The sequence below is a fragment of the Eleutherodactylus coqui genome, chromosome 9, assembly GCF_035609145.1.
Source record: "Eleutherodactylus coqui strain aEleCoq1 chromosome 9, aEleCoq1.hap1, whole genome shotgun sequence".
NCBI classification, from domain to species: domain Eukaryota; kingdom Metazoa; phylum Chordata; class Amphibia; order Anura; family Eleutherodactylidae; genus Eleutherodactylus; species Eleutherodactylus coqui.
This window is the reverse complement of record NC_089845.1, coordinates 69,551,521-69,564,044: the sequence shown is the minus strand read 5'-3', so window position 1 is coordinate 69,564,044 and position 12,524 is coordinate 69,551,521.

Sequence of the window (12,524 nt, the reverse complement as noted above, 5' to 3'; positions counted from 1 at the left end):
AAAAGGTTTTCAAAATGTTCCCAATTTTGGCACTTTTAATAAATATACACAAATTTTATCTGTCTATTTTTACCATCTAAATGAAGTACAATTTATGGCAAAAAAACAATGTCAGAATCATTTGGATATGCAAAACCTTTACAGAGTTATTCTATGTTAAAGTGACACATGTCAGATTTCCAAAAATTGGCTCCGTCACTATGGCGCAAACAGGCTTCATCACTAAGGGGTTAAGGACCGAATTAATGTTTTTAGTTTTGACTTTCAGCATTCTGGCAGTCATAACTCTTCTAATTTTAGGTCTATGTGCTTTTATGAGGCCGTGCAGTACAACCATTGTTGAACTCCTGATCATGCGGGCACAAATCAAAGCGCCATAATAGGCTTCCACCACAGGCCTTTAAGGGGATATTAAGCTTTACATAAGTGTATAATTTCCTCAAAAAAAGATAAAGTCCTATAATCTTGCTTCTTCTATAACTTAAAATGTTTGGTAAAAAGTTTCTTTCACACTGATTATCAACTGGTCATCACTGGCCATTCCATTTAATATTTTATACATTTTAATATCAGATTGCTGTAGGTTACCATAGCACAGATCAGCAACTGAGCATAAAAGTCAAAACGTTCCAGGGGAACTGTCTGAATTTTCTAAATGCTATCAGCAGAGTTTCCATGGCAACCATTAATCTTCATACAACTGCTGCACACCATTTAGGACCAGAGAATAGACATACAATCAAGGCCGCTGATGGAAGAAAAAAATATATAGAAGAAATACTGGACGCAAATGGGTCATTATCTTGCTATTATTAATACTAAGCTTGCAGAATATAAGAAACACAATGTTATCTTTAAGTCATTATCTATATAAATGAATGTGAGAATAAAGTAAAATAACTTTTTTTTCTTTGTCTATTTTACTTTATTTTCGCTTAAGAAAAATGCTTGTCTCAAGCTATTATCTGTTAATATGAAATTCATTATATTCCATAAAAATCGTTTAAAAGATATGAAAAAAGAACCAATTATATTCTGTGCTATTAGGGCACCTTCACAGAAGTGTATTTGCATGTGCAATATGCAGAGAATAGAGCCCATTGATTTCAATGGGTGCATTCTCATTACCCAATTTTACACACACGTTTCGTGCGCACAAAAAGGGACACAGCATGTTTTATTTTTGTGTACATTTGCGCATCAAAGGTCATCATAGTATTCTATGGGAGGTGCGCAAATGTGCACCTAATACACATGCAAATTCGCAGGGAAGAGAACACATCTGGAACTCATTAGGCTTTAAATTTACATGTGAACTGGCCCTGTCAATGCAAAAAGTACAGTAACATAAAGCACTTTGTTCACAAAGCAAATTTATTCTGCTTATGTAAGCATTTTTGCTCATAAGATCTTGTGAAGGGGCCCTTAACCTCAGTTAACATTGTTACAGCTGTTCTTAGTTCTCACCTTCGCCAGCAGAACAGCTGACTAACAGGACTGCATGCTGGGTCTGCTGTCCGTGGTGCTGAATTCTCTAAGGGGAGCCCGTGGCTGAACAATACAGCTAATTACAGAGCTCAGACCTCCTACCGAGTTCTGTAACAACTCCAAGAAGCTCATTCGCATGCAAATGAAGCTGATAAGTACTAATAGCAATAATGCTTATTAGTATTCTTATGAAAAATGATCACTGACTTTTTATGCAGCACAGTATCAAATGTTTTGGAAAAGTCCCGATACACAAGATCCAATGACTCTCCCAGGTCCTGTCTAGAACTTACCTCTTCATAGAAGCTGATCAGATTGGTTTGACAGGAGTGATCTCTCATAAACCGATGCTGATACGGAGTTATACAGCCATTTTCCTTGAGGTACTCCAGGTTAGCATCTCTTACTAACCCTCCAAAAATGTTACCCTCTATGGAAGTAAGACAATCACTGTCCTATACTTTCTAGGTTTACTTTCTGACCACTTTTTGAATATGCACCAATCCAATGGAACAGACCCAGTCACTACTGAGTCCTTAAATATAGGGAAAAAAAATCCATCCATCACTTTACTTCATTCCCTTAAGACCCAGGGGTGTATGCCATTGTGTAGTGTCCCCTCCTAAAAAGTGTGTATGCTCAATATTTTATTGTCAGTGTCTTTTGTGCTGTGTGAGTGAAGTGTATTGCCTACTTTGCAGCACTGAATAGGTTAAGTGTCTGGTGTCTGGGTAATGTATCTTTTGTCTGTCATGTGACTGTGTATTATTCATTGGTATGAGAGGAGTTGCGAGGGGCTTTTTGGTTTTTCGTCAGTCCTTGGGTGAGAGATGGCTAAGGCGGCTGTACCATCAACCCAAAGACACAGAATGGAGGAGGCCGAGAGGAAGGCCTATTGCCTGTGAGAGCAGATGATGTTTTCCGCAGAATGAAGTGTGAAATAACCAATGAGTGTGAACTGCTAGAAAAAGAGTGTTGAGGAATAGTGGAACGTGCTTAGACCTGCAGATAACTTAGACTGTGGTTTCTCCTGCATCCCCGTGAAGTCTCACTGCCACACCACTTGGTAAAGCTGCTGCTTAGTTGTACTTTGTTGAAAATTCAGTTAAATGACCAGTCGCCTGTCCGTTTCTGGAGGCTGTGTCTTAACTAGTACCCATGTCAACTGGGAATTTCCCCAAGGAGGCTGCGCGAGAGAGTGTCTACTCCACCATCCCGGAATTATCCCTCTGCTGTAGAAGAAATGGTGGCCTCACGAGTGACAAATCGAACTAAGGTAATCCAGCATTGGATTCACCGCTTTACCCACCTGCCCCCGGTCCTTGGACATGCCGTGGTTACCCTACGGATGGGAGACGGAAAAGCCACCATGATAAAGCCCAAATTCTACACCAACATCTCCTAGGCCATGCCCCGCTCCTTGGATGCTGCAGGGTACTGCAATTAGGACCCAGTGATTTGTCTATTTTAATCTTTTTAAGATGACTCTGTACTTTTTCCTGGGTTAGACTTTCCAAATGTATTGTACATCCTAACTGCACGAGTTGACATATATAGTCACAAGTCTATTGGGAAGGGGTTAATATTGTTATGCTAGCATATCAGAAACATTGTAACTCAGGACAGATATTGTGGACAGATATTGCTCCCCACATTACCTTCCTTTAAACCTATTTCACTCGTAGATAAAGTAGGGGAAGATCACATGGTCAAATTGTGATTTGACTATGTGAATCTACTCACAGCTGGAATAAAATCCATAAGGTGCTAGGTTAACTTTAAGGATTTCATTTTACTCTTCTCTTTTGCATAGAATACCAGCTACTGTTAACTGCTGACATTTCAGTAGACTGCAGAGCAGCCTTGTGGCATTTGATACGACATTTAATATAAAGCCATGAGAGGTGAAAATAAGAAATCCAAACATAAAAAACAAAATGTCATAAGGATTATTTAATGCAATTCTAATCCTATATTTCAGACTTTAGGTATGGATAGCAACTTCAAGCCTCTATCCAACTGAGAATTTGTTGCTGAATGATCAAAAATAAAAAAAACCTGCAGCTTGACAGCCTTTGGACCGTTTAACCCCTTAACGCTATATGACTTAAGTTTGCATTCTGGCTGCAGGGTACTTAACAGACCAGAACGTAAACTTACATCATGTGAATGGCACAGGCTCAGAAGCTGAGCCTGCACCATCAAGCAGTGAAAGCCGGCTATGACAGATAGCCTGTTTCCCACTGGAACACTGAAGATTGATGAGAGCATCATTCCCCACTGTTAACCACCTACATGCTACAATCTATGAGTGTGCTCCCTCTGTGTTATCAACAGACCTCCGGGGTGTAATCTCAGAGGTCCAATGGGTTGCACGGCAACCAGATGCCCAATGCTAGTGTCCCAGCTTACTTTCGCCTATGAATGCTATTGTAAGGAATAAGGCATTGCAGTACAGGAGAAGGAACAGAAGCGCTACAGATAAGAGCTATATAACTCAAAACTTAAGTGAGCGTGTGAGCTGAGTGAGTGTGCGTGGGTGTTTGCTAACTGTACTGTGGTCAAACTATATTGTGTATTAAGTGTGACACTTAGGATTAGTGACTTTGGAAGACTAATTTATTTTAATTATTGCTTATTTTTGCATATATATTTTTATTTATTCTAGTTGATGATCTCCATTTAGAATGTGCTCCATGACTGACAATGTCATCCAGTGTACATCTTGTGCCATGTATGCAGTCCTTGGACAGACATTTGATTGTGCATACTACTGTGTAACATGTGAGTGTGTTGCGCATTGGGAAGCCTAGATCCTGGATCTAAATGAGCAGCCTGCAATACTGATGGCACCATGGAAAGGAGTTTGCTGCTCACTGAGCAGGTCTGGATGGTAGTATGTGAGAGCAGGTGACAGGAAGTGTTAAGGGAAGAGATCCAGGGAGGCTAGCCAGGGGAATGTCTGCTTCAGTAAGAAGGGGAATAGGAGCACAGGGTAGGCTAGAAATGTCCTGGTAGTGTAAGACTCGATTACTACTAGGACATAAGGGACAATCTGCCACAAAGACCGGGATCATCGAACCATGCGTTGTCTTCCTGGCACTCGATTTAGACACGGGTTGGGTTGACAATTTAGTTGGAGAGGCTGGTGAGGAACCAGCGGTCATGGTACACATTGGCACCTATGACAAAGTTAGAGGTAGGCGGAAGGTCCATAAGGATGATTTCAGAGAACTAAAATGTAAGCTTAGGGCAAATACCTCCAAAGTAGTATTTTCTGAAACACTACCTGTACAACATGCCACACAAGAAAGGCAGAAAGAGATTAGTGAGGTAAATAAGTGGCTCAAGAGTTGGTAGAGGGCTGCATCTCAATAGGGAGGATGCAGCTGTGCTGGGGTGAGAATGGAAATGGACTAAGTGGTGGTAGGGGTTAGTACAATTAGAACTGGCAGAATAGTTAATAGGGATACACTTAAAATAAAAAAAAATCCCAAACCTTCTAAAATGTATGGTGACTAATGCTAGAGGTCTAACCAATTAAGTAGACGAACTGGAAGTAATAATATCGGACAAAAGCTATGACATAGTAGGAATGAGATAGATGGATGTAAGCTGTGACTGGGCAGTGAACTTGCAGGTTGACAGTCTGTTCAGAAGGGATCGTAAAACCGGTAATGAGATTATTATAATGGGAGACTTTAACTACTCAAATATAAACTGGGAAGCCAAAACCTGCGGATCTCATAAAGGTAACAAGTTTCTGTCAATTACTAAAGATAATTACTTTACCCAAATTGTACAGGACCTGACTAGAGATATGGCCATTTTGGACTTAATATTAACCAACAGACCTGACAGAATAACAGGGGTAAAAGACTGGCCATTTTGGACCTAATATTACCCAACAGACCTGACAGAATAACAGGGGTAAAGACTGGGAGGCATCTGGGAAATAGTGACCATAATATAATACATATCAACTTGTCTTTCAAAAGAGCGTTTTATAGGGAAGCTACAAAAATACTAAACTTTAGGAAAGCAAAGTTTGACCAGCCCAGAGATGCCCTAAACCATATCATATAAATCTGATCAGCTTCTACGATGAAGTAAGCTCTAGGCTGGACCTGGAAGAGTCTATTGATCTTGTATATCTGGACTTCTCTAAAGCATTTGACACTGTGCCGCATAAAAGGCTGATATATAAAATGAGACAGCTCAGATTGGGTGAAAACGTGTGTAGTTGGGTAAAGAATTGGCTCAGAGATAGAAAGCAGAGGGTGGTAATAAATGGTTTGTACTCTGATTGGGCCACCGTCGCTACCGGGGTGCCACAGGGTTCAGTATTAGGCCCCATTCTGTTCAATATATTTATCAACGACCTGATAGAGGGGCTGCATAGTAAAATATTAATATTTGCAGATGACAAAAAATTATACAATATAATCAATGCAAAGGAGGACAATTTACGGCTACAAACAGACCTAGATAAGCTGGGGGCTTGGGCAGAAAAATGGCAAATGAAGTTCAATGTTGATAAATGTAAGATTATGCACATGGGCAGCAAAAACGGATGTCATCAATATTCCCTAAATAGGGTACTGCTAGGCAAAAGTGAGATGGAAAAGGACCTGGGGGTACTAGTGGATTTTAGACTAAACTGGAGTAACCAATGCCAGACAGCTGCTGCAAAAGCTAATAAAGTCTTGGGGTGCATTAAAAGAGGTATAGGGGCGAGGGATGAGAACATTAATCTACCTCTATATAAGACACTTGTCAGGCCCCACATGGAATACTGTGTACAGTTCTGGTCACCGGTGCTCAGGAAAGATGTTACAGTGCTTGAGGGGGTTCAAAGAAGGGCAACTAAACTAATACATGGAATGAAGGGACTAGAATACCCAGAGAGGTTATCAAAATTGGGATTATTTACCCTGGAAAAAAGACAGCTAAGAGCTGATCAAATAAATATGTATAAATACATGAGGGGATGATACAAGGATCTCTCTCATGATCTGTTCATACCCAGGACTGCGACTGTAAAAAGAGGGCATCCACTATGTCTAGAACAAAGCAGGTTTCATCGCCAACACAGAAAAGGGTTCTTTACCGTAAGAGCAGTAAGACTGTGGAACTCTCTGCCTGAGGATGTGGCGATGGCAAAATCCATAGAGGAGTTTAAAACGGGACTTGATGTCTTTCTAGAGCAGAAGGATATTACAGGATATAAATCTTAGGTCAATTGTTAATCTGGGTATACAAGCAAATAGGAACCATTAGGGAGTTGGGAAGGAATTTCCCCCAAATGGGCTAATTGGCTCCTGCCTCTTGGTTTTTTTGCCTTCCTCTGGATCAACAACATAGGAGGATAAACAGGCTGAACTAGATGGACATTTTCTTCATTCAGCCCTACATACTATGTTACTATATTGACTAGGACAATGTCCTCAAAAATAAGAATATGAACATTAAATGGGAAATGTTTAAAAACATCCTAAATATTTACTGTGAGCAGTTCATACGTTACAGAAATAAAAGACTTAGAAACAGCAGAAAACCAATGTGGCACGATTAAAAAAAAATATAAAGAGGGGCAATAAACAGCAAAAAAGTGCTTAAACTATTAAAACAAAAAGGCAGCAAAGAAGCACTAAAAACCTATAAGGAAAAAAATAAATTATGTAAAAATCAGATGAAAGCAGCAAAGATGGATAAAGAGAGACTCGTTGCCAAGGAGAGCCAAACTAACCCTAAACTGCTCTTCAATTATATAAATAACAAAAAGATTAATACTGAAAGTTTTCACCCTTTAAAAAATAATGTAGGAAAAGTTTTCTCCATTGTATTCACAGAGGAAAATGAAATGTCAGATAAGATGCAGAATGATAAAGTCAACCCTCCACTAAATGTCACCAGGTTAACCCAGAAAGAAGTGCAGAGCCATCTTAAAAAGATTAAAATAGACAAATCATCAGATCCCAATGGCATACAATGGGGAAAAAAAGAAAATAGTGTAAAAAAAATAAAACAAACCTTTTTTGCACACTTTTGTATAAAAAAAAAATAAATAAATAAAAAATCCCACATATTTGGTATTATCATGTCCATAACGACCCATACAATAAATGGAGCACACTATTTACCCTGCATGGCAAATACTGTAAATAGAAAATAATTTTTTATTTTTTTTTAAAAAGACAAAAAATGCTCATTTTGCCTCCCAAAAAGATGCAGTAGAAGTGATCAAAAAATCCATATCTACCCTAAAATGGTAACCATGAAAACTACAGCTCGTTACACAAAAAAAAGCCCTCACAAAGCTCCGTCCATAGAAAAATTTAAAAAGTTATGGGACTCTGAATGCAACAATGTAGAAAAATAATAATTTTCAAGAAAAGGGTTTTTATTATGCAAAAGTGAAAAAATGGTATTGTCAGAATCGTACCGGCATGCAGTAAAAGTAAAAACAGTCTAACAATATATTTTATATGTACCCAAAAGTGGTACCAATTGAAACTACAGTATGCCACGCAAAAAACAAGTCCCCATATTGCCATGTTGATGGGAAAACAAGGGGTTAACATGTAATAAATTTTAACAAAAAGTAAATCCATTACGATTTAATATTTAATGTGGTTATACAATAAAGTCACACTAAGTTGGCAGCTGGTAAATTTCCAGATTTGTCATTTGCCCAATTTCCGTTGGCACTCAGCTACTTCTGTCACTCTGATAAAATATCAATGGAGTGCCAACGGGCATGCTTGAGGGACTCGGGACCCTTATTCTAGTGATTCTTGTGGTCCCAACAAAGGCAGATATTTAATTCTATATACTATTGTAATATGAGCATTGAAAACCTCACCAATCAAGCTATCTTACTTTTTACACATGATACTGGAAGACCTTTTCAGCTAGTCTCTCAGATTGACATTTCTGCAGAATATATATTTTACCATTTTGACAAAAGCAGAGCAGATCTTGATTTTTCTTTTCAACTACAATTCTTATTTAACACTCACAAAAGGCCTAAATGACAATCAGAAGTTAGAAAAATTACATTTTCTTTGACAATCCCTGTTTAATTTTTCCCTTCTTTTAAAAGTGGAGTAAATTTTGCTCAGTTGTTTAAATTTTGACAATTAGATAAACCAGAGATATATCAACATATCAAACAGTGAAAATAGAAAGAAGGCAGTTACAGACTGTCATTGAAGTAAATATATGCAATACTTTTTGATTCCCCAGAGTCTATATTTTATATCCAGTAGTGTTGTTCTCGTATTCCATAATAATTAGATAAGATTGCACAAAAAATGCAATAATCTGTTCACCTTTTGTCCCTTCTTTTCTGTTTCATCCTACCTCCCTATCTCTCTTCTGTATGAAATTAAGGAGGAAAGATAAGACAAGAAATGCAAATATCAATAAAAGAATTAACATACTGTATTATTGCCCTCCAAGGTATTGCCAGGGCTTCCAAGAGTCTAAGTGCATTTCTAAATTCCTACTGTAATGAAACATACCGCCCCCTTTGAAAATCATGTTATCTGGCATATTTTTCTAGATTAGATAAGTAAGCAATTTACTCAAAGTCCAAAGTCTTAGTACTAGTAATTTTGCAAGACAAATTATCCTAATTATGGTATGCCTGATTTGTTCAGTGTTTTTATATAGAGTTCATTCACTACATAAAACAAATTGCAAAAACAAAAAATTGCAAGAGATAAGAAGGGATCTCAATCTGGTACATCTCAATCTTATAAATCACATGCTTCTAATGTAGGTGTAATTTTGGGCATCTCCAAAGAGCATAAATCCCATTGGCTGAAGTTTAAGAAAGATAAAAAACTCCTTCTGCGCTCTTCTTAGGGGTCTTGCAATCCAAAATAAGGAAACTATCAAGTCTCCACCATAAGTGACAAGATATATTTAATTGTACATAAAATCATATATGTTTGCAACGCATTTCGGCACTTTTGAAAGCGCCTTTTTTTGAAAAAGGCGCTTTCAATAGTGCCGAAATGCATTGCAAACATATATGATTTTATGTACAATTTGTACAATTAAATATATCTTGTCACTTATGGTGGAGACTTGATAGTTTCCTTATTTTGGATTGCAAGACCCCTAAGAAGAGTGCAGAAGGAGTTTTTTTATCTTTCTTATATTGTAATTTCCCCACTGTTTGGTTTGATACCCATTGGGGGGTTTTCCTACTGCTACATCTCCTTGGACCAAGGATTTTTGGGGACCCTGCATTGAGTAACATCTTTAGTCCTACAGACTAACGGGGATCATCGGTGCAAGCGGGTTACTTCCCCATTATGTGGGGATCCCGCTCTGCACCAGGTGAGTAATACAAATCCCCATTTTTGATACTTCGCATTTATGTGTGGTGGCGCAGATCTGTACTCTGTGATTGGCTGAAGTTTGGAAGCTTTTAGATTTATTAGATTGGCTGAAGCTTGGAAACCTAAAAACATCTGAATTAGGCTACATTCACACAAGCTCAACTCTCATGCAATTTATGTGCTGTAAAACACACAAAACGCATGTGAAAATGAACTCCATTCTTTTGTCATACACATGAGTGGTGTTTTCCCTCACAGTGATGCTGTGAGATAAAAAAAAAAAAATACTGCATCCTGTTTTTTTGTGTTTCATCGGAACGCATCACCCATTGTTTTCAGTGGGACAGTCAAACAGATCGCATCCTGTGAAATCAATAGGAAATACTTGCTAATCCTCTGACATGCATAAAACAAGTGCTGGAGGATCGCAATTTCACAGAAGTGATCCGAGGCATTTTGCATGAAAAACACCTTGCATCCGCGAGTAAAATGCTCATTGAAGAGCGCAATATTTTGAGCTGGCTTTCTAGATCCGATATCGTGCTCACCCGTGTGAATGCAGCCTTAGTCTTAAAAATCTTACCTAAAAACATGGAGTATAATACAGTCTATAAACTCTGAGCCATTTAGAAATATTTCAAAAAAATAAGTGATATTAGCTGTGTTATGAAATCGTCTATCACAATAACTAGTGGGATTTCCCTTATAGGTCACAAATATGTGAGCCTCACATGACTTATTAATTAAAATAGCATGAAGTTTCACAGTAACTTTCATTTTGATAGAGCATCCACAATTATTCCAAAATAGTAAAGTTCTGTAACTTAATACAGGATACTCTTTGCTTGTACAGCGAGAATCATGCTTCATATGGAAATATCTAAATATAAAGCATCTAAAGAAACCAAACTCACTGTTTAAAACCTTATAAGCATACTGTCACCAGGTTCATGAAGTTTGACTCCAAGCTGAGCTCTGAGTCATGGAAGTAGGCCGTGCCAGCTTCTCCACACCCCCATCATGCAGACTGACAGCTCTCTCCTCTTGTGTAGAGGCTGGCACAGCCTGCTTCCATGACTTGGATGGAGCTCAGCTCAGAGTCAAACTTCATGAACCTGGTGACAGAATCACTTTAAATGATTTTCAAGCCCTTGAATTAATCTACACACTCTTGATCGAGTGTGTAGATTTCATGCATGATTCAAAATTTCATCCCAAGTTCCTTATTTAACCCTTTCCAATCCACTGTCTGATGTCTTCCTACATTCTGATTGAAGCTTGTACAGCTCCAATGTCAGAAGATGTCCGACAAGGTATTCTTACCATCTATTGCCAGCCACTCCGCTGTCAGAGCCTCTCTGGTGCACACACACTGGCTTTAGCCAGCGGATGGCACTGTTGTATAACAGCAAAAAGAGAAAGCCTTTTAGGAAACCCTGAATCCAAAATTGGATTAGAAAGGGTTACGTGTTCAAAATATGAATCACCCCACAAAGAAGCTAACCTGAAATATCTCTTAATAGAAAACAAGTTATTAATCGTGAACCAGAATTTTTGCAGTATATTATAAGTACATTTCTAATCATGTTCTCATAAAGCAGTCCCCCTTCTAGTGATTTGAACAGAATGAGATTAACCCCTAACTTACTTAATTGTAATAAAAACTATTTAACTATTTTTTAAATCCCATTGACAAAAATATTCATTTGCAGAGTTATATAATTATAAAACATATTGGGGACCAAAAGCCCCTGTTTTCCTTGGGATAGTGCAGAAGAGAAAGACTCATTCTTGCTCATTTTCCATTCCAAAGCAACCCAAAGACTAAGACATCAAGAGTTTTAAAAAATGTAAATGAGATTCAGATTAAACTATTTGCGACAACAAAGATCAGCAACATCTCCATTTTCTGAAGAGTAGGTATACTGGCTTTAAAATTGGTCTGAAAAGGAAAATACATTTATGCAATTTTTTCCATGTGTAAAAAAGTACAATCTGTAATGACTGTATTAGAAGCATACACAGCAATCTTATAGACACATGCACAGACCTGTGTACTTTTGTAAAATTTAGTGTACATATTTTGTATGTTTTTAAAGGTAATCTCCCAGGAGTTATATCCTGCATGGGAAGCGCAAAAACCCAACAGGTAGCCACATTGCAGACAACTACGGTATGTTTTGAAAACATACTTTAGAAAGCAGCCCGGTACACAGAAGAGTCATCGGGGCAGCTCGTAGCCACTTCCTCCTCTCCCAAGTTGGCTAGATTGATAAGTCTCTTCCTATTTGTATAAAGAGTTAGAGTTGTCAGTCTAGCATTTAAGAGTAAAACACAGAGGTCTATGATGTAGGTGCCTGCTCCGATTGTATGCTGGTAGCAATAAACTCCCGACAGGTTCCCTTTAAATAGTGAAAAAAGTTCAAATTCATAGCAATGCTGTTAGTATCTATAATGTGAGGTAAATTCTCATTATACAGACAGGAAAGGAACGTCTATAACAGCACTATCAAATCTTTGGGTGTCAGGATGGAACCAGACGTTTTGAGGTAATTAGTGCTTAGAAGGCAAATTTTAAAGAGATCCGGCGCCACAGTCCTTGCTATATTTCATTAACATGTGAAGAAAAAGAACAAAACGGGGGTTTCCTAAGGAGCTCAATTTCTCTGGCTATGCTTGGAA